The sequence below is a fragment of the Macaca fascicularis genome, chromosome 16 (assembly GCF_037993035.2).
Source record: "Macaca fascicularis isolate 582-1 chromosome 16, T2T-MFA8v1.1".
NCBI lineage: Eukaryota > Metazoa > Chordata > Mammalia > Primates > Cercopithecidae > Macaca > Macaca fascicularis.
The window spans coordinates 64,381,523-64,403,760 of NC_088390.1; the positions used below are offsets into that span (position 1 = coordinate 64,381,523).

General features: G+C 46.4%; 1 long non-coding RNA gene and 1 other non-coding gene across 4 annotated transcripts; both read right to left on the reverse strand.

The window, feature by feature from the left end:
• Positions 1-1,685: 1,685 nt before the first annotated feature.
• LOC135967849 (uncharacterized) lies at positions 1,686-11,180 on the reverse strand. Of its 3 annotated transcripts, none has more exons than XR_012425894.1 (5): positions 10,894-11,180; positions 4,381-4,664; positions 4,162-4,248; positions 2,506-2,642; positions 1,686-2,349 (listed from the first exon to the last, which is right to left on the reverse strand). It is a non-coding gene; the product is annotated as an uncharacterized lncRNA (long non-coding RNA). The 3 variants fall into 3 exon arrangements; XR_010582155.2 differs by having other exon boundaries at positions 4,340-4,664; XR_012425895.1 differs by lacking the exon at positions 4,162-4,248 and having other exon boundaries at positions 4,340-4,664.
• Positions 11,181-16,278: 5,098 nt separating this feature from the next.
• LOC123569665 (U2 spliceosomal RNA) lies at positions 16,279-16,468 on the reverse strand. Its single transcript, XR_006693470.2, has one exon. It is a non-coding gene; the product is annotated as a U2 spliceosomal RNA (small nuclear RNA).
• Positions 16,469-22,238: the final 5,770 nt, after the last annotated feature.

Consider the following 22,238-nt stretch of genomic DNA (forward strand, 5'->3'; position numbering starts at 1 on the left):
AATTTTCCCGATATTCAGATGAAAGTGTGACTGAACTTTATCAGTGTTTCCCCAGAGGATGGTTACACTGTTGTCTCAGTACCATTTACGGAATAATTTGCCTTTTCCCACCTACTTGAGATGCCAACTTTACCATTTCATTTATTTTTTATTTTATTTTACTTTATTTTGGAGACGCAGTCTCAGTCTGTTGCCCAGGCTGGAGTGCAGTGGCATGACCTTTGCTTGAACTCCTGAGCTCCGGCAGTCCACCCGCCTTGGCCTCCCAGAGTGCTGGGGTTATGGGTGTGAGCCACCATGCCTGGCCAATCCATGGTAAACTTCAATGCAGCAATCTTCATATCGCACCTGATTGAACTAAGTGAATGGAACAGTAGTCAGATGTTGGATAGTGATGTACACAGGGCGAACCTGAATGTAGTGATCTTCATATGGCATCGGAGTAAACCAAGTGATTGAAAAAGTAGTGAGACTCTGGATAGTGATGTACACAAGGTCAACTTGAGTGCAGCGGCCTTCATACCACATCTGACTAAGCCAAGTGAATGGAAAAGTCATCAGACTCTATATAGTGACCTAAACACAGTAAACTTGAATGCAGCCAACTTCATACCGCATCTGACTCGTAGGGTCCAGCCCTACAGGGCCTGTGAGTTTTCTCTTCATGTGTGGAGACAAGAGATCATAGAAAAATAAGACACAAGACAGAGTGAGTAAGAAAGACAGCTGGGCCTAGGGGGCCACTACCACCAATGTACAGAGTCTAGTAGTGGCTCAGAATGCCTGGAAGCATTGCTATTTATTGAATATAAGGCAAGGGGGCAGGGTAAGGAGAGTGAATCATTCCAAGTGATTGATAAGGTCAAGCAAGTCATGTGTCCACTAGACAGGGGGCCTTTCCCTTTGTGGTAGTTGAAGCAGAGGGGGAGGACAGCATATGTCAGCGTTTTTTTAAAGCACTTATCAGAGAGATCAAAGATTTTAATACTTTCACTAATTCTGCTACTGCTATCTTCTAGGAACTTAAAAGAGGCACCAGGTGTACAGGCGGAACATGAAAGTGAACAAGGAGCATGACGACTGAAGCACAGCGCCACAGGGAGACATTTAAGCCTCCAGATGACTATGGGCACGCCTGGCTGATATCAGGCCTCCCACAAGAGCTGGTGGAGCAGAGTGTTCTCTAACTCCCCCAAGGAAAAGGAAACTCCCTTTCCCGGTCTGCTAAGTAGCGGGTGCCTTCCCAGGCGCTGGCGCTACCGCTAGACCAAGGTCTGCTAAGTAACAGGTGCCTTCCCAGGAACTGGTGCTACCACTAGACCAAGGAGTCCTCAAGCGGCCTTTATCCAGGTGTGACGGAGGGCTCACACTCCTGTCTTCTGGTCATCTCTCACAATGTCCCTTCAGCTCTTGACTCTGTATGGCCTGGTTTTTCCTCTATTATAATAATAAAGATTAATACTAAAAACTAATAATTGATAATATCCATATATAATCATCTCTATATCCTATGTCTAACATAACTTTCTTTTACCCTATTTTCTTTATTATATTGGAACAGCTTGTGCCTTCAGTGCTTGCCTCGGCACCTGGATGGCTTTCTGTAGGGTCCAGCCCTATAGGGCCTGTGAGTTTTTCTCTTCATGTGCGGAGACAACAGATTGTAGAAATAAAGAAACAAGACAGAGAGAAGAAAAGACAGCTGGGCCCGGGGAACCACTACCACCAAGATGCGGAGACTGGTAGTGGCCTCGAATGCCTGGCTGCACTGTTATTTATTGTATACAAGGCAAGGTGGCAGGGTAAGTAGTGTGAGTCATCTCCAATGATAGGTAAGGTCACGCGAGTCACATGTCCACGGGACAGGGGGCCCTTCCCTATTTGGTAACCAAGGTGGAGAGAGAGAGAGGGGACAGCTTACGTCATTATTTCTTCTATGTATTTCTTGGAAAGATCAAAGACTTTAGTATTTTCACTAATTCTGCTACTGCTATCTAGAATGCGGGGCCAGGTGCGCAGAGCAGAACATGAAAGTACACCAGGAGTGTGACCGCTGAAGCATAGCATCACAGGGAGACGTTTAGGCCTTCAGATGGCTGTGGGCGGGCCTGACTCATGTCAGGCCTTGCACAAGAGGTAGTGGAGCAGAGTCTTCTCTCCCCAGGGGAAAGGGAGATTCCCTTTCCCGGTCCACTAAGTAATGGGTGCCTTCCCAGGCACTGGCGTTACCGCTAGACCAAGGAGCCATCTAGTAACCCTGTCCATGCATGACAGAGGGCTCACACTCTTGACTTCTGGTCACTTCTCACCGTGTCCCTTCAGCTCCTGTCTCTGTATGGCTGGTTTTTCCTAGGTTATAATTGTAGAACAGAGATGATTATAATATTGGAATAAAGAGTAATGCTACAAACTAATGATTAATATTAATATATAATCATATCTATATTTCTAGTATAACTATTATTATTCTATATATTTTATTTATTATACTGGAACAGCTCATGCCTTTGGTCTCTTGCCTCGGCACCTGGGTGGCTTACCACCCACATCTTCCCCCTTTTTATTGACTAGGATCGTCACTGCCATCATTGCTTGTCGTTGATTTTGGACTTGTCCTCGGACTCTTTGGAGACATCTGCAGACTAAAAGTAGACAACGTAAACATACAGTATTAATAATGCCAATGACAACAATGATCCTCTGAGGGGTTTGATCCATTTAAAGGGATTAAGATCAGATAATCCTTTAGTTACTCCTTCAAAAATGTCTGAGCCAGGAACAGTAGTTAAATGAGCCTGTAAGGCCTCACAAATTTGTTCTTTAAGTTTTGAAATATCTAACATTAAGTTATCATCCCAGGCTTTTAAATGTTTTGAGACTTTTTCCCAGCTATGTTGATCTTTATTATAAGCATAAGCCATTATGCAATAATCGGAAGTATTCCAATCGCACTGTAATTGCATACGGTGTTCCAGATTCATAACTCTCTCTCCCAGTCAGATTACACTCTGGCGGAAATAATTAACTTAATTAGCCAATTTTTGATCAACTTGAGTCTGAGAATTTCAGAGTTTGGTGGGGTTTTTTTTGCCATGCTTCCACATATTGAGCGGTTTGAACAGAGTTGTGGATAGCAACTCCAGCAGTTGCCGCTATTACAGCAACCGCAATTAGTCCTGGAATGACTGCAGTAAGAGTGAAAATGAATCTCTTGGTTCTTTTGAGGATATCCTTAAGAACTTCATTGACTATGTATATAGAGGGGGAAGACTCCCATGTATGATGTAAATAGACTGGTATCCATACTACCTCCTTAGCCCTTACCAAGAGAATACTTGTTCTGGGATTAAAAACAGCATCAATACACGTGGACAGCTTACAATCATCACATTACATAGTTTGTGCATTGGGAGTGATAACTGTATTTCCAACTAACAGCATATAAGGGGGTTTGACACAGCTCCTGATAGGTATCACCTGTTCTGACATCAAGGTGATCTTGAATATGGGTGTCTCGGTATCAGTAGGAGAGAATTGATAGGTAGCATTCCATATCCTTATTCCTGTCATGGCTGCAGCTAATTTCCATAATTCAGGATGTTCTAGGGTAACAACTGGATGAATCATTTTTGGTCTAGGAGGAATGATTCCTGTGTCCATCCATTTAAATCGATAAGGAGGCACCCGTTCCTTCAACCTGTAGGACTGCCATCAGTCCTCCACATAATCTAACAAATAATTAAACTCCGAGCATTTGGTATTTTGGCCAGAGCAATTCCTCCAATAATACCCTCTTGGATCCCAGTCAATAACAACACCCGTAGCTAGATTTTGGAACACTATGGCCTTTAGAGCATTATAATAATTCCATAAAATTGAATTTACTAGAAAATGTCCCTTTGTAGGTTCATTTGAGCAGTCTGGCAGTCCTTTTGTTTTACTGCTTTTAGTAGTGACAGGAATCCTCCATTCCTCATGTGGATTAAGTTTAACATTCATGAGTTGGAAAGAATTGCTACTGAACACATATGCACTTGATAAAAATCATTACTAGAGGACGGTATGGTCCACATCCAGTTCTTATAATAAGCTAAGCAGCCAGGCAAATTCCAATGCACAGTGGTGGATATTTGTAGCCAATTGACAAATTAAAGTGCATACCTTCTTCTTCTGGTTAGGCTGGAAACCTGTCATCATCGGGGACCGGTGTGAATGCACTATTATTGGTGTAAACTTCCACTGAGGAGTCTATCCAGGAGACAGACTGAATTAAAGAGGGAAAAGGAACATATGCCCAGTAGGTATAATTTTGAGTTGCCCCAACCTCTGGTATACTCACCACTGCACTGACCACCATAAAGGCAGCCAGAATTATATTACCCGTCATTTTTGGAATTCCTTCTTCTTGTAGTAATTTCTCTGTTTGATGTGATAAGACTTTTATCTGGCCCCATGTTGGTAGAGTAGAATGACTGGTGTTGTAGGTCACACGGCGATATTTTGTTGTAATGTCGAGGTCATGGAGTTTATGTGTCAGGTGACAAACCTTGCTCTTTGCTTTCTGACGGTTCTTTGCCTTTTGTTTCTGAGAGTTCTACCATCCTTGGAGTTATAATGCAATCTCAGTTGCTGGGAGGGAACCCACACGGGTTGTTGTCCTTCTCCTGGAGAAACACAAGCGAAACCCCTACCCCATGTTACCACCGTACCTAATTCCCATTTGTCAGTTTTTGCATCCTTCCACCATACCCGCTTTCCTTTTTGTGGATCAAATTTATTTCCAGTGAAATGTTGTTCTGCTGCTGTAAAAGGTTGACTTCTTGCTAGGTTTAAGAAATTTAGTGGAGAAAGCCAAATTTAACTGAGTATGAGGGGTAGCAGCATCCCTTTTCGGTTTAGTGTCCTGTTTTCAAAGTTGGTCTTTAAGCATTTTATTAGCTCGTTCTACCAATGTCTATCCTTGAGAGTTATACAGAATGCCAGTTGTGTGAGTAATTTCCCATTTCTGAGTGAACTTTTTAAAAGCATTGCTAACGTAACCAGGACCATTTTCAGTTTTTAGTTTCTCAGGACCGCCCATAACCAAGAAACGTGAAAGCATGTGCTGTTTAACATGAGCCGTACTTTCCCCTGTTTGACATGTGGCCCAGATAAAATGAGAAAAAGTGTCAATAGTTACATGTATAAGACAGAGTTTGCTGAAAGCTGGATAATGAGTCACATCCATCTGCTATAGAGCACTCTGTGAAAGTCCTCTAGCATTAACTCCTGAGGAAAGTGGCTGTAAAATTAACACTTGACAAGCAAGACAGTGACATACAACGGTTTTAGCTTGTTTCCATGTGAGGGAGGACTTTTTTCAGAGTCCCGCAGCATTGACATGAATTAAAGCATGAAAATTTTCTGCGTCTGTAAAAAACGGGAGCAACTAATGTATCAGCACTCGCATTTGCTGCTGAGAGGGGTCTGGGAGGGGCGTGTGAGCCGTAATGTGAGTAATGTAGAAGGGAGAAGACCTTGCTCTGAGTATGGACTGAAACCTTTGGAAAAGAAAAAGTAGGTTATCATCAGGCAGAAATATGTTTAAGGCAGTTTCAATGTTGCAAGCAACATGTACTACATACACCGAATCAGAAAAAATGTTAACTGGTTCAGGGAAATATTCAAGAACAGCCATGATGATGATCATCTCAGCTCATTGTGCTGAAGCAGCTCCTGAGTTAAGGACACGTTCTTTTGGTCCTGTATATGCTGCTCGGCCATTACAGGAAGCATCAGTAAAAACAGTGACAGCTTCAGCTAATGGGGTATCCGTAGTAATGTTAGGTAAGACCTAAGAAGTTTAAAGAACTGAAACAGTTTTACATTAGGATAATGATTGTCAAACACACCCGGGAAACATGCCAAATGTACTTGCCAAGAAATGCAGATTGCAAAAGCCTGTTGGACTTGTAATCGGGTGAGGGGAACAATGATTTTAGGAGATGAGAATGAGCTTGACCAATTAGGATGGAAATTTGATCTAGATAAATGATAAGCGTCTATAAAGAGCTGTGTGGAAGAAAGCATTATTCAATTAAATTATGTCCCTGGATAATGAGTCCTGTTGCTGAATGAATGTTTAGTAGGAAAGATTAGTATTTCAAAAGGTAAATGTGGATTCGCCCTGGTTACCTGAGATTGTTGAATGCATTTTTCTGTAAGTTGTAATTCAGAATCTGCCTCAGGGGTCAAAGGCATTTTGTTGCATAAATCAGGAATGCCCCATAATGTTGCAAGGATTAGACATAGCATAGGTAGGAATGCTCAAGGAGGGGTGAATCCAATTAATATCTCCAAGCAATTTTTGTAAATCATTTAGAGTTTTTAGAGAGTCTCATCTGAGTTGAACCTTTTGGGGCTTAATAATCTTGTCTTCTAGCTGCATTCCTAAATATTGATAAGGAGAAGAAGTTTGGATTTTTTCTGGGGCAATAACCAAACCAGCTGTTACGACTGCTTGTTGTACTGCAGAGAAACAAGATATTAATACAGAACGTGAAGGTACTCCACAAATAATATCATCCATGTAATGAATGATATAATATTGGGGAAACTGATCTCTTACTGGTTTTCATATGCTCCCCACATAATATTGACAAATAGTAGGGCTATTAACCATTCCTTGAGGTAGGACTTTCCAATGGTAATGCGCTGTGGGAGTGATGTTGTTAAGGATGCGCTGTGGGAGTGATGTTGTTAAGGGTTCGAACTGTGAAAGTAAATTTTTCAAAGTCCTGAGGGGCCAGAGGAATGTTGAAGAAGCAGTCTTTAAGATCAATGATGATAAGTGGCCAGTACTTGGGAATCATAGTGGAGAAAGGCAAGCTGGGTTGTAATGTCCCCACAGGCTGAAGGACAGCATTTACTGCTCTAAGATCAGTAAGCATTCTCCACTCACCAGATTTCTTTTGGATAACAAAGACAAGTGAATTCCAGGGAGAAAAAGATTGTTCGATGTGTCCCAATTTTAACTGTTCAAGAATCAAAATATGGAGTGCCTCCAGCTTATTTTTAGGGAGCGCCCACTGATCTACCCAAAACAGTTTCTGAGTTTTCCAAGTCAAGGGGATGGGATCTGGAGGTTTGACAGTGACTCCTTCTAAAAAGAATAACCAAGTCCCGTAGAATCTGATTTATGGGTAGGTATAATAGGCTCGGTGATGCCTTCTGCTGATTTTCCTAAGCCCATACATTTTGGTCATAATGTCTTTACTCTGCTGGCTATAATTGCCTTGTGGAAAAGAAATCTTTGCCCCTCATTGTTGTAAAAGATCTCTTCCCCACAGGTTAACAGGAAGGAGTGTAATGAGGGGGCAGATAGTACCAATCTGTCCTTCTGGGCCCATACAGTATAAAATTATAGAACTTTCATAGACTTCTGAAGCCTGACCAACACCAACTAATGCTGTGGACGTGTGTTCCTTTGGCCAGTGTCAGGGCCACTGATGTAAAGTGATAATGGAGACATCAACGCCCATATAAATCATTCCCTCAAACTTCCTTCCTTGAATATGCAAGGAGCACACAGGACGAGTGTCAGAAATTTTGCTGACTCAATAAGCTGCTTTGCCATGATAGTCTGTGCTACCACAACCTCCGGTTCTTGTACAAGAACTGGATCCTAAAGGAATGTAAGGGAGTATAAGAAGTTGAGCGACGTGGTCTCCAGCTGCCACATACCAAGGGACTGCAGAGCTAATGACAATATGAATTTCACCTGAATAGTCAGAATCAATTACATCAGTATGTACTTGAACACCTCTTAAATTTAGGCTTGAGCGACTAAATAGCAAACCAACACTGCCAGTCTGCAAGGGGTCAAAAACACCTGTGGGAACAGCAATAGGTGGCTCTCCAGGTAACAGAGAAATATCTCTTGTGCAACAAAGATCTACTGCTGCTGAGCCTGTGGTGGCGGGGGACAAGCACTGTACTGAGATTCGTGTTGGGGCAGAGCCATTAAATCCTGTGGCACAAATTGCTGAAGTGGGAATTGGGGTGTAGGTTGAATGGATTGGGCCGGAAAGGCACTCATCTGGCAGGAAGCTAGCTGGAAGCTGAGGAATGCCCCATTGTTTGGAAGGGCCTGGGGCCGGCCCTTCTTCCCGGTTCCCTGGTTGTTCAGTGACTGTAAGGGACTGCCATCAATATCAAATTTTCAGTGGCATTGAACCACCCAGTGATTTCCTTTTCGGCATCGTGGGCATACAGTAGAAGGTGGGGCTTGTTGTTGAAAAAATTTTGGTTGTCCATGTTGAAAAGGATGGCGGCCTGTACGACAAGGACAATCTCTTTTAGAATGTCCTGGTTGGCCGCATGGAAAGCATTTGCCAGGAAATTGTCCAGGCATTCGAATAGAGACCATGGCTTGTACCATGACCATTGCTGCATGCAGAGTTTCCCCCACGCCTTCACAAGCTTTAATGTATGAGGTGAGTACATCACCCCCTAGTTGAATTTTGCCTTTAATGGGGCAAATAGCCGCCTGACAGTCTGGATTTACTTGTTCGTAAGCCAAAGTTCTACAACAAGGCTGTGGCTATCAGGGATAGCATGTTTTGCTGCGTCTTGAAGATGGGCAATAAAGTCTGGATAGGGTTCATGTTGTCCCTATCTGACAGCCATAAAAGATGGGCATACTTTGCCATCATCTTGAATTTTGTCCCAAACGTCCAGGTAACATTTTTGTAATTGTTCAATAACCTCATCATTTAGTATAGTTTGGTTATGAATTGCAGCCCACTGGCCCATTGCCAGTAATTGGTTGGCCATAACATTAACAGGAGGATTAGAGTCCTAAGACGAATGCATTCCTGGACAGACAGCATCAACCCACCAAGTCCTGAACTGTAAATATTAGGATTTAGATAAGACTGACTTTGCTAAAATTTTCCATAGGGCACCAATGTGTTTATTTTCTGCTAGAGCTTTTAATTTAGAATGGACAAAAGGGGAGTTGGTGCCATACTGCTTCACTGGTGCTTTGAAATATTTAAAAGAAAAACTTGGCCGGGCGCGGTGGCTCACGCCTGTAATCCCAGCGCTTATGGGAGGCCGAGGTGGGTGGATCATAAGGTCAGGAGATCGAGACCATCCTGGCTAACACAGTGAAACCCTGTCTCTACTAAAAATACAAAAAAAATTAGCCGGGCATGGTGGCAGGCGCCTGTAGTCCCAGCTACTTGGGAGGCTGAGGCAGAAGAATGGTGTGAACCCAGGAGGTGGACGTTGCAGTGAGCTGAGATCGTGCCACTGCACTCCAGCCTGGGTGACAGAGCGAGACTCCGTCTCAAAAAAAAAAAAGGAGAGAGAGAAAAAAGAAAAACTTTCCCAAGTAGCAGGGCATAGCTGAACCTGGCCTGAATGTATAGGGTCAGGTTGAACTACTGCCTGAACTGCTGGAATACCAGGAACTGTGCCCCAGTGGCAAGCAGTTGTGGAGCCTGATTGTTTTCCTGAGCAGCCTGATTGTCAAGACCAGGGACTTGGCCGGGCGCGATGGCTCAAGCCTGTAATCCCAGCACTTTGGGAGGCCGAGACGGGCGGATCACGAGGTCAGGAGTTCGAGACCATCCTGGCTAACACGGTGAAACCCCGTCTCTACTAAAAAAATACAAAAAACTAGCCGGGCGAGGTGGTGGGCGCCTGTAGTCCCAGCTACTCGGGAGGCTGAGGCAGGAGAATGGCGTAAAAACCCGGGAGGCAGAGCTTGCAGTGAGCTGAGATCCGGCCACTGCACTCCAGCCTGGGTGACAGAGCGAGACTCCGTCTCAAAAAAAAAAAAAAAAAAAAAAAAAAAAAAATCCCTATTACTATCTTTAAAGCAAAATTAGGAACGCCTTTGTTCTCCAGATATCCAGGTATCTGGACACTTGGGTCTCTTTAGTAAACATTAATTTATTCCCTTAACCGTAAACATCTGACAGCTAGGAATATCCTTCAGAGAATGCACGCCGTAAATCCCGGCCTCATTTTTCTAGCCCTCACTCAAAATAGGGTCGCTTCGGGTTCCAATGTCTCTGACACTCATACTACATATGACTCAGCCACGTTGATGGAAAAAATAGACTGGATAGCGACGTACCCGCAGAAAACGAGTGTAACATCTGTCATACAGATCTGACTACAGTCAGACCCTGCACAGTTAAGTAGAGGCGGCAAACTTGAATGCAACGATCTTCATACCGCATCCCACAGAGCCACGTAAATCCAAAAGCAGTCCGACTCTGGATAGTGAAACACATGCGGTAAACTTGAATAGAAAAATGTTTATACTGCCTTGGATGGAGACACGTAAATGAAAAAGCAGTCCCACTTGGGATAGTGAAGTACGGGCGCTGAACTTAAACAGAACAATCCGCATATTGTATGTGAGTAAACCAAGTAATAACAAAGAGCAGTCAGATTACGGAGACTGATGGAGACCGATGTGAGTGCAGTAATCTTTAACTCAATGATCGTCACGCCGCAACCAAGTGAAACCGAAAGCAACTAAGCTCTACCAAGCACGCGCGGCCAGCTTAAAAACAACGGTGCTAATAGTCAATGATCCGACGTAAACGTGCAAACGTAAAGCACCGGCGGCCAATGTAAAAACAGCGGCGCTAATAGACGCCAATGATCCGACGTAAACGTGCAAACGTAAAGCACGGGCGGCCAATGTAAAAACGACGGCGCTAACAGACGCCAATGATCCGACGTAAACGTGCAAACGTAAAGCACGGGCGGCCAATGTAAAAATAGCGGCGCCAACGGGCCCAAAAGAACCGATGTAAACGCGTAAAAGTAAGGAACACACGGTGAACTTAAATAAATACTAGGGTGCTAACAGGCCGTGACGACCAGACTTACCCGGCGAGGTAACGTCTTCTGAGATGCTGAAGGCCCAACGTAAACGGTACGACACCGTCGCTTTTGTGAAGATCACACGTTGAAAACCTCCCGCTGCTGAGAGCCACAAGAAAATACGCTGATAATCTTGCTTTTGTAATGGGCGGACAGCGTAGAAAATGAAAAAAAAAAAAAAAAAACACTCATATAAACGAAACCAAAACGAACATTAAAACACACTCTAATCACCGAATAAAGGTTTAAAAAAAAAACTGTCGAGCTGAATCTTACAGACTAAACTCAGCCTCAAAACAGTACACCTATCGTCCACTGCACCCCTTCTCCACCACATCCTCAGCTCAGGGTGACAGATATCACCCTCAATAACTCTCTCTCCTACGTTGAAACTGTGTATCTTTATCCAAATTTTAAAACTTGCCTAAGTAATATTGTTACTGTTTCGGAGGATATTCATTTTCCTTTTTTGCTCCCATAAGTCCCGAGAGAAACAGCCATTTAAAATTTGCATGCCCCGCCCCAGACGCGCCGTGCCCTGCCTGCCAACTGCTGAACAGAAAAGAGCCTGTAAATCACTGGGATCTTGGGAAGGCTCCTTCGGCTTCATTGCCCTTCAGGAGGAAAAACCCAGAACGAAAAAGACACGAAGAACTCTATGAGGCTATTCTTTCCTCCCCCTCCCTCCTCCCCTCCCCTCTCCCTCCCTCCTTCTTCCCTTCACCTCCCTCTCCCTCCTCCTCCCCCTCTCGTCCTCACCTAGCCGGCATCCGACATTTCTTTAAACTTTTATTCACACATACCTTGAGAGAATTGTTTGGTGAACACCCGTATGCCCATCACCTAAAGTCATCTTGCTGTACTTGCTTTATTATGTGTTACAGACACGTAATTACATATTTTCTATAGCTGCGCACATGGAGACAGGTACTCAGGTCTCGTCCCTCTAGCCCTTTCTCAACTGTCTGGTCCGGCAAGTTTTCGAGGAGGCCAGGGTGCAGGCCCCGGGGGAGCACATGCTCTGACTGGTTCCAGGGCTGGGCGGAGCCTTGGGAAAGGGGCCCCTGGAAGAGTTAAAGAAACAGGAAAGAAACACTAAGAGTTTTCGCTCTTGTTGCCGAGGCTGGAGTGCAATGGAGCGATCTCGGCTCACCACAACTTCGCCTGCCGGGTTCAAGTAATTCTCCTACCTCAGTCTCCCGAGTAGCTGGGATTACAGGAGCGCGCCACCACGCCTGGCTAATTTTTGTTTTTTTGTTTGTTTGTTTGTTTTTAGTAGAGACAGGGTTTCAACATGTTAGCCAGGCTGGTCTCCAACTCCTGACCTCAGGTGATCTACCCACCTCGGCCTCCCAAAGTGCTGGGATTACAAGCCTGAGGCACGGCACCCAGTCCCATATTACTATCTTTAAAGCAAACTTGAATGCAACGATCTTCATACCGCATCCCACAAAGCCACGTAAATCGAAAAGCAGTCCGACTCTGGATAGTGAAACACATGCGGTAAACTTGAACTGAAAGATGTTTATACTGCCTTGGATAGACACGTAAATGAAAAAAACCGTCCCGCTTGGTAAAGTAGGGGCGCTAAACTTAAACATAACGATCCGAATATCGCATCTGAGTGTGCCAAGTAATAGCAGAGACCAGTCAGAACACGGATACTGATGTAGGTGCGGTAACCTTTAATCCAATGATCGTCACACCGCATGTGACTAAACCAAGTGAAATCTAAAGCAGCTACACTCTCCAAAGTACACGCTGCTGACTTACATACACACAAGTGTGCTAACAGGCCCCGACGATCCAATGCAAACGCGTGGAGGTAACGAAAGAACCTCCCATTCCACCTTGTCAGCAGACAGCGTTTAGAGATCTCCTTTGCTGATGTAATGCGAAATAACGGTAACTGACAGTGCAAGTCCCGCACTTAACCTCAGCCTAAATGACCAAGGCGCTGTAGGCATTAGCGTTCCTTCACAGCCCTCCTCCTCTTAGAGCCAAGTGTATTAATAGGTTCCGACAATCTGAGTGGAGATGACAAGAGGCTCCCATTCTATGAGTGGAGATAACAAGCTCATGACAAAACTCGGGTGCTCCCCCCATTGGCACCCAGCAGGCAGCACCAGCCCCCGCTCCCAGAGCCCTCCATCCTGCCCCTTCCCAAACCCCCATCAAAACACCAACCCAGTCTCCTCGCTCTCAAGTCATTTTCCGACCTGCCTGGGAGCCCCTCTGATTCCCAGAGCACCTCATTTTGTTAGTTATAAACCTTTCACACCTTCTCGGTCCCTGTGTGGTATCATCAGCCTGAATTTCCAAAATAAATTTTCGGTCAGTAGCGGGGGTGGGGTCCATCTAGTTCTGCAGAGTGGGAACAGCACAGAAGCTGTCGGACTTGCTGTGCACATATTCCAATTTGGGTGGAAAAGCCTCCCCACTGGACTGGGTGGCCTCTTGTCAGTGACAAAACCAAGGGATTTGCTACTCTCTCATTTACACACACTGGTTACTGAGTGTCTCCTGTTGAACACTTTCACTTCCGGGGACAATTCGTTGTTCCAGACCAAGCTCACTACTGTCTTCACTGGACATTTCTAAGAGGTGCTTTTGGTCCCAGGGAAATACCCCGGAAGCTGTGAAGTACAACAGCCTTAGGCCCTGTCCCAAAGATTCTAATTTAATGGCTGTAGGGTGGGGCTAGGACCTCAGGGTGATTCACTCCACGGAGCTATCGAGCTATTGTCCTCAACTATAGCCAAGGGGTGATAAGCACTGTTAGACACAGAAGGAATTTATACTCCCCTTCAGGAAAGACCTTTGTAGGTATGACCTCCTTTGGCTGTCATTGTTCAGAATGGTTGCAGGTCTGGCAAGAGCAAGTCTTAGGGTTAAGACTAAACCCAGTTTATAGGATTTAAGTCCTCTAGATGGGAGATGGGACAACTGGGGATGCTCACTTGTTCACATGTACATCTGCCTTGTGTATTTCCACCAGAAACTGTTCCTCATTATACTGTCTGTCTGGGCCGATCCCTCCTGTCATAAGTTGAGACAAGTAAATTACAAAGTCCTAATCATCTAATTTTGGTGGAGTCTTTAGGTTTTTCCAAATATAAGATTACATCACCTTCAAACAAGGATAATTTGACTTCTTCCTGTCTTTTTTTTTTTTTTTTTTTTTTGAGACAAAGTCTGTCTGTCACCCAGTCTGGAATGCAATGGCACGATCTCCGCTTACTGCAACCTCCGTCTTCCTGGTTTAAGCGATTCTCACGTCTCAGCCTACCGAGTAGCTGGAACTACAGGTGTCTGCCACCATGCCCAGCTAATTTTTTTATTTTTGTAAAGGCGAAATTTCACCATGTTGCCTAGGTTGGTCTTGAACCATTGGACTCAAGCAATTATCCTGCCTCTGCCCCCCAAAGTGCCAGGATTACAGGTGTGAGCCACTGCGTCCAGCCAGAATAATTTCAATCTCTGGTAAATGCACCTGATAGAATTCTGCATTTCCAATTTCTTTTTTTCCTTTCCTTTCCTTTCCTTTTCTCCTTCCCTCCCTCCCTCCCTCCCTCCCTCCCTTCCTTCCTTCTGACAGAGTTTCTCTCTTGTTGCCCAGGCTGGAGTGCAATGGCATGATCTCAGCTCACCACAGCCTCCTCTTCCCAGGTTCAAGCAATTCTCCTGCCTCAGCCTCCCGAGTAGCTGGGATTACAGGCATGTGCCATCACGCTAGGCTAATTTTGTATTTTTTGTAGACACGGTTTCTCCATGTTGGTCAGACTGGTCTCGAACTCCTAACCTCAGGTGATCTGCCTGCCTCGGCCTTCCAAAGTGCTGGGATTACAGGTGTGAGCCACCATGCCTGGCCATTTTCTCCAGTTTCTTTAAATTTCCTCAAAATTGCTATTTTGAATTCTCTGTCTGAAATGCCACGTCTCAGTTTCTCTGGAATTGGTCCCTGGTGCCTCACCAAACATGGTTTGGTGAGATCGTGTTTTCTTGGATGATCTTGACGCTTGTGGATGTTTGTTTTACGTGCGCATGGAAGAATTAGGCATTTATTGTATTTTTCACAGTCTTGTTTCTGTGTGTTCTTCTTGGGAAGGCTTTCTGGGTATTCCAGGATATGTGTGCCCCAAGCCCAATCATGCCGTGATTCTTACAGTAGAGGTACTACCCTGGTGGTCTTGGATGAGATCCGGAAGAATTCTCTGGATTACCAGGCAGAGACTCTTGTTCTTTTCCCTTACTTTCTCTCAAATAAATGGAGTCTCTCTCTGTGCTGAGATGCCTAAGCAACCCTGTGCTGGTTCAGACCCAAACCCAGCACAGCACCGGGTCTCACTCAAAGGCCTGCTATATTCACTACCCGGCTACCACCTATATTCCCTCAAGGTCGTAGAGCTCTAAGATCAGGTGGCCAAGCCAGCCAGGATTATGTCCCTCCCTTTAGGGCAGTGAGCTCCCCCAAGCCCTGCATGGGTGCTGGGATGCTGTCTAGGAGCCAAGGTTTGGAGTCAAGACCTTAGAAATGTAACTGATGTTTTATTCTACTGCAGTTAAGCTCCTATGCAAACCACGAGAAAAAAGTTCTCCCCACTCCTGGCTAACTGCGAGATGCCTCCGACGAGGCCTCCTAGTCAAACAACCCTTCTTATTCGCAGGGACCAGGCGCGGATTCCTGAGTAAGAGGCTTCAGCTCCCTGACGGGGCGCAGTGGCTCAGGCCTGTAACCCTAGCATTTTGGGAGGCCAAGGCGGGCGGATCACTTGAGTTCAGGAGACAAACCTGGCCAACATGGTGAAACTGTCTGTCCTAAAAATACAAAAATTAGCCAGGCGTGGTAGCGCAAGCCTGTAGTCCCAGCTACTCGGGAGGCTGAGGCGGGAGGATCGCTTGAACCCAGGAGGCGGAGGTTGCAGTGGGCCGAGATGAGGCCACTTCAGCCTGGGCAACATAGTGAGACTCGGTATCAAAAAAAAAAAAAAAGAAAAGAAAAGAAAAAGAAAAAATAAGAGCAGTTGGGAGGCAATAATATGAAAACCGAGAAAAAAGTAACTGCACCGTTAGTCAAGGGGTAAGACTAAATAAACCAAATCGCATCCGGCGTTGGCTTATGACTGATTATCCTGCTTGCTTCGTGTTTTATCTGTCGAGTCCAGAAATCAGCAGTGCACCTCTTGGCACATCAGGTTGGCGACAAGCGGTTCTTACTTTATCAAGCCTCGGAACGTAAAAATATACTTCCAAGTGCTTGCTCGTTTACCCTCAATCCAATTGAAAACAAAAAAGCTTCAGCCATTACACCACATCTACGTAAAAAAAGAAAAACCTCGAAAAACAACCCAAACCAACATAAACTCACCTATATTTTACGATTCCCCCCGAAGGGGATGCACCGTTCTTAAAAACATTGCAATAGCAAGTAAATGCGTGTAACGGACGGAGCAAGTTCCTACTCCACCTCTCTGCTCCAAAAACCCACTTAACATGTTGTCTTACGGATAGAGAACGTATACAGATATTAAACTGACCTAACAAAAACACATTGATCTTAGCCAAAAGGCCGAAAAGCAATACTTCCTATTTTCTTTGGCCACAGCAGTCCTTCTCCCACTCATCCTGAGCTCACGGTAAGAAAAATCAGCCTCAAATAAAGAAGCACTCTCTTCCCTAGGTTCACACGATGTTCCTTGTTACAATTTGTGACACTGCGTAAGTAATACTGTTACAACTTTGGGGGGATATTCACTTTCTCTTTTTGTTCCCAAAGCTCCCCAGCGAAACAGCCATTTTAAATTTGCATGCCCCGCCCCTCAAGCGCTGAGCTCCGTCCTCCCTGTAGGCTGGCCAGCCATGGAACAGGAGAGTGCTTGTGAATCACCAGAATCGCTGAGAAGCTCCTTCAGCTTCATTGCCCTTCAAGAGGAAAAGCCCACAACGAAATGGACTTGAAGAGTTGTATGAGGCTTTTCTTTCCAACATCTTTTTTTCTCTCTGTCTCCTCTCTTTTTCAGTCCTGACCTAGCTAGCATCCAACATTTCTTTAAACGTTTTTTCACACATACGTTGAAAGAATTGTTCGGTGAACACCCCTGTTACCACCATCTAACATAATCTCGGTGGACTTGCTTTATTTATTTATTTAAGAGGAATTCTCGCACTGTTGCCGGGGCTGGAGTGCAGTGGCGCCATCTCGGCTCACTGCAGCTTCCGCTCCCCGGGTTCACCTGATTCTCTTGCTTCAGCCTGCCAAGTAGGTGGGATTACAGGCGCACACCGGCACATCAGGCTAAATTTTTGTATTTTTAGTAGAGACGAGGTTTCACTATGTTGGCCAGACTGGTCTTTGTAAAGGTAAACTTTACAGAGGCTGGAGCCGAACGGGGAACAAAGACACAAGGCAAACAGCAGTGAGAATACCCTTTTATTAGGGCTTGCGGGCGAGGTTCCTTGGTCCAAAGGTGTGGGCCGAGGAAGTCGCGCTGAGGGAGGAGGGTAGGGGCTTCTGATAGCCTGAGAGGTAGGGAAGCTGGTTGTGCAAACAGGGCCTGGGGCGTCTTGAAACTACTAGGACAGGAGTTGAGTAAGGGTCATGAGGAAGGGGTCTTTGGAAACTGTCAACCGGAACTGCTATTTAGGAACTTGTGGAATGCAGGTGAGCTGCAGGTCATGGGGGAATGTGACTGCCCAGCTGGAACCTCTGATGTATGCAAGTCTGAGGGTGTGTTCAAAGAGGGAAGGAAGTCTGGAAACAAAGGGCCGTCTGGAACAAAGAGCCTCCTACGCCCAGTGGCGCCGCCATGTCAGGTCCGGGTTCCTGCCTAACAGTCTCCAACTCCTGACCTCCTGATCCGCCCGCCTAGGCCTCCCAAAGTGCTGGGATTACAGGCCTGAGCCACCGTACCCGGCCTGGGCTTACTTTATTAAATGTGTTATAGACATGTAATTACATATTTTGTATAGTTGACCACACCGAGACGGGCACTTACCTCTCTGTCCCTCTAGCCATTTCTCAACCGTCTGGACCCACGAGTTTCCGTTGAGGCCAGGGCGCAGCCCGGTGGGAGGGAACGCTCGCTCCCACAGGTTCGAGGGCTGAGCGGAGCCTTGGGAAACGGGCCCTGGTAATCTCTGCTCCCTGAGTGGCGCTGCGAAGCTGCTTCTGCCCGGGAAGGAGGCGAGGGGCGTGGAACCGCCGAGGGAACCACCAGTTTCGACGCCCTGGGGTGGGCCCGGAGGACCGAGTCGCTGGGGCGGCGCGGGGCAGGGGCTGGGAGGTGACCCCAGAGGGCGTCGAATCGGGCGGGGCCTCGTGTGCTTCCCACCCGTGGAGGGGGCGAGCCCAGGGAGGGCGGTATAGCATGGTGAGAGCGACCACTATTTCCCTGTGAAGGCGAGAGCTCAGACAAGCCACAGGCGGCCAGGGCCGAGAAACCGGAAGACGGCCGAGGAGACCATAGCACCCTCCCAGGAAAGAGAGCCCGAGGGCTTGGGCCAGGATGGGGGCAGTGCGGGGGCTGAGAAGTGGCCAGATTCTGGGTGTACTTTAAAAGCCGAGCTGATGGCCTTTGCGGACAGTTGGGATGAGGGGTGAGAGAAAGGAGTGGAGGGTGACTCCAAGGGTTTGGCCAGAGCTAGTGCCGTATTCAGAGTTGGCCGAGGACTAGGTTTGTCGGTTCGGGGTTGGAGGGTTGAGGGGATGGACTGCGGGAGGGAGCGGGATGTCCTGTTTGGAGATCAGTTTTGGAGAGGACGAGCGAGAGGCGGCAAGCCAGACGGCCAAGCGGAGGTGTCAGCCAGGCCGCTGGATGTGCCATTCTGGACTCCGAGCTGGGACTCTTTGGGGACCATGAGTATGGAAGAGCTCCCCGGAAGGAGGAAGAGTGTGTAGCCAGCAGGCAGCAGAGGGCCAAGGAATGAGCCTTGGGGCGCTCCAAAGTCCAGGAAGAACAGGCAGAAGGAAAACCAGGAGAGCAAGGTGTTCTGGAAACCAAGCCCAAAAGGTTTGTCCGGAACCAGGGAACGCTCAACTGCGTGGGAAGCAGTCCATGAGTAAAGGAAGTTGGGGCTTGAGAAGCGGCCTTTGGATTTAGGAACCTTGACAAAAGCAGGGAGCAAGAGACTTACTGGAGCGGGTTCAAAAGAGAACAAGAAACAGCCTTCTTGTTTATCAATTTGCTCACTTGTCTGTCTCTCCCACTAGTAAGCAGGAAACAACACTGTTCTGTCCGTGCTAAATTGCTAAATGACCTAGCTTAGTAACAAGCTCTTGGTAGACACATACTTACTCTTTAAAAAAAAAAAAAGTTTTGACTCATTGAACAGTGTCTACGAAAAAAAAAAAAAGAGAACAAGACCCCAAATGAGGCTCATTCTACAGAATACCGTCCTGGGCTCCTCCGTGAACGTCAATGTCGGCCGGGAGGGGTGGCTCACGCCTGTAATCCCATCACTCAGCACTTTGGGAGGCCGAGGCGGGTAGATATGCTTGAGTCCAGGAGTTCGAGAGCAGTCTGGGCAACATGGCCAACCCCCGACTTCATAAGGAAAACAAACAAACAAAATATTATTTAAAAAAAAAAAAAGTCCAGGCACGGTGGCTCACGCCTGTAATCCCAGCACTTTGGGAGGTTGAAGCTGGCGGATCACCTGACGTCGAGAGTTCAAGACCAGCCTGACCAAAATGGAGAAACCCTGTCTCTACTAAAAAATACAAATATTAGCTGGGCGTGGTGGCGTATGCCTGTAACCCCAGCTACCCGGGAGGCTGAGGCAGGAGAATCCCTTGAACCCCGGAGGCGGAGGTTGTGGTGAGCCGAGGTCACACCATTGCACTCCAGCCTGGGAGACAAAAGCGAAACTCCGTCTCAAAAAAAAAAAAAAAAAAAACAGTCTGCCAGGCGCAGTGGCTCACGCCTGTAATTTCAGCACTTTGGGAAGCCGAGGCAGGCAGATCATTTGAGGTCAGGAGTTCAAGACCAGCCTGACCAACATGGTGAAACCCTGTCTCTACTAAAAATACAAAAATTAGTCTGGTGTGGTGGCAGGCACCTGTAATCCCAGCTACTTGGGAGGCTGAGGCAGGAGAATTGCTTGAACCCGGGAGGTGGAGGTTGTAGTGAGCCAAGATAGCACCACTGCACTCCAGCCTGGGGAACAGGGTGAGACTCTGTCTCAAAAAAAAAAAAAAAGGCTGACAACACATAAGACTGAAGGAGACTTAAAGAGACCTGACAACCAAAAGTGACAAGTGATCCTGGGCCAGAAAAATCTAAAGGACTTTATTGGGACAACTGGTGAAATCTGAACTCCGACTGTAGATTCCAGTATGGAATTCATGTGAAACATCTAGAAGGTCTGTCTTCTCAGGAAATACACTGAAGTATTGGTGGACTTGGGGGTGAAGGGACATCCTGTGTGCAAATTACTTACCAATGGTTCGGGAAAAAAATGTATATAGGTGTCTTCCTATAAGTGTGTGTGTTGTGTAAGAGAGTGAGACAGAGAAAGAGAGAGAGAAAATTATAAAGTAAATGTGGCCATCAAGGGGACGAAGAGGGAGGGAGGGAGGGAGAGACGACAGAGAGAGAGAGAGAGAGAAGAAAGAGCACAAACTTGTGAGTTAAGAAGTGTGTCACTGAACCTCAGACTTCTTGTTTTGCCAACTGTGTACCTTGCGGGGATGGGGAAGAGGGTAGAGAAGTTCTCCATGTAAGTCTTCTAACTTTTCTGCAAATCTGAAGTTATTCAAAGATTAAAATAATTGAGGCTGGGCACAGCAGCTCATGCCTGTAATCCCAGCACTTTGGGAGGCCGAGGCGGGCAGATCACCTGAGGTCAGGAGTTTGAGACCACCCTGGCCAACATGGTGAAACCCCGTCTCTACTAAAAATACAAAAATTAGCCAGGTGTGGTGGTGCATGGCTGTAATCCCAGCTACTAGGGAGGCTGAGGCAGGAGAGTCGCTTGAACCTGGGAGGCAGAGGTGGCAGTGAGCCGAGATGGCGTCACTGCACTCCAGCCTGGACGACAGAGGCAGACTCTGTCTCAAAAAAATTAAAAAATAGGCCAGGCGTGGTGGCTCACGCCTCTAATCCCAGCACTTTGAGAGACGGAGGTGGGCAGATCACTTGAGGTCATGAGTTTGAGACCAGCCTGGCTGCCATGGTGAAACCCCATCTCAATTACAAATACAAAAATTAGCCCAGCGAGGTGGTACCTGTAATCCCAGCTACTCAGGTGGTTGAGGCGGGAGAATTGCTTTAATGCAAAAGGTAGAGGTTCCAGTGAGCCGAGATTATGTCACTGCACCCCAGCCTGGGTGACACAGCGAGACTCCGTCTCAAATAAATAAAATAAAATAAGGGGGGCAGAGAGAAAAAGAGAGAGAGAATGACGGACAAATATAGACAAGTGTTTGGAGGAGTTTTCCTGTTAAAAGAAGGGAAATGAGATGGTAGCTATGGAGTGAAGTGAGGTCAAGGTAGGGTTTATTTTATTTATTTTTAGGGTTTATTTTAAAGTGGAAACAATAACAGCACTTTTTACATGCTGGGGCTGGGGATGGGTGGGGGGCGGGGGCTGGAAGAGAATACAACCCAGAGAATATGAAGGATGCAGGAGAGAGAGAGGGAGAGTTGCCAGAGGTAAGGAGGGATGGATGGGTTCCTGTGCCCAAGTGGCAGGTGGGCCTTTGCTAGGAGCATGGATGGCTCATCCACAGCACCAGAGGGAAAGGTAGAGGTGGTGGCTACACATGGAGGGTGGATGTGTCCTGGGAACTTGTGGAAGCTTCCTCTGATAGTTTCTATTCCCCTGTAGAAAGCAAGGTAGTCAGCTGAGATTCTTTGGAGGTTGAAGAAGAAAGTGAGAATCAGCTGTCTGGAAAATGTAAGATCTACACATTAGGGAAACAGGGTGATTTCACTTCTCAACACTAAGAGGCTCACCTGAGTCAGTGATTGCAAAGTTAACCTCCACTATAGCACCAGGGTCCCTTGGACCCAAAGTTTAAGCTGACTAATCCATTCTTCTCCCCACCCCAAGCCCCCATTCATTTTCGTTTCTTTTTGGAGCAATTCTAGATGTGCATACTGCTATTTCATGACTTTTGTTCTTTTACAGATCTTCCAATGAAATAAGTAAGTTTATTTCTTTTTCTCCCCGCCCCCCCACCCTTTTTTTTTTTTTTTTTTTTTTGAGATGGAGTGTCACTCTGTTGCTCAGGCTGAAGTGCAGTGGCGCCATCTTGACTCACTGCAGCCTCCGCCTCTCGGGTTCAAGTGATTCTCCCACCTCAGCCTCCCAACTAGCTGGGATTACAGGCATGCACCGCCATGCCTGGC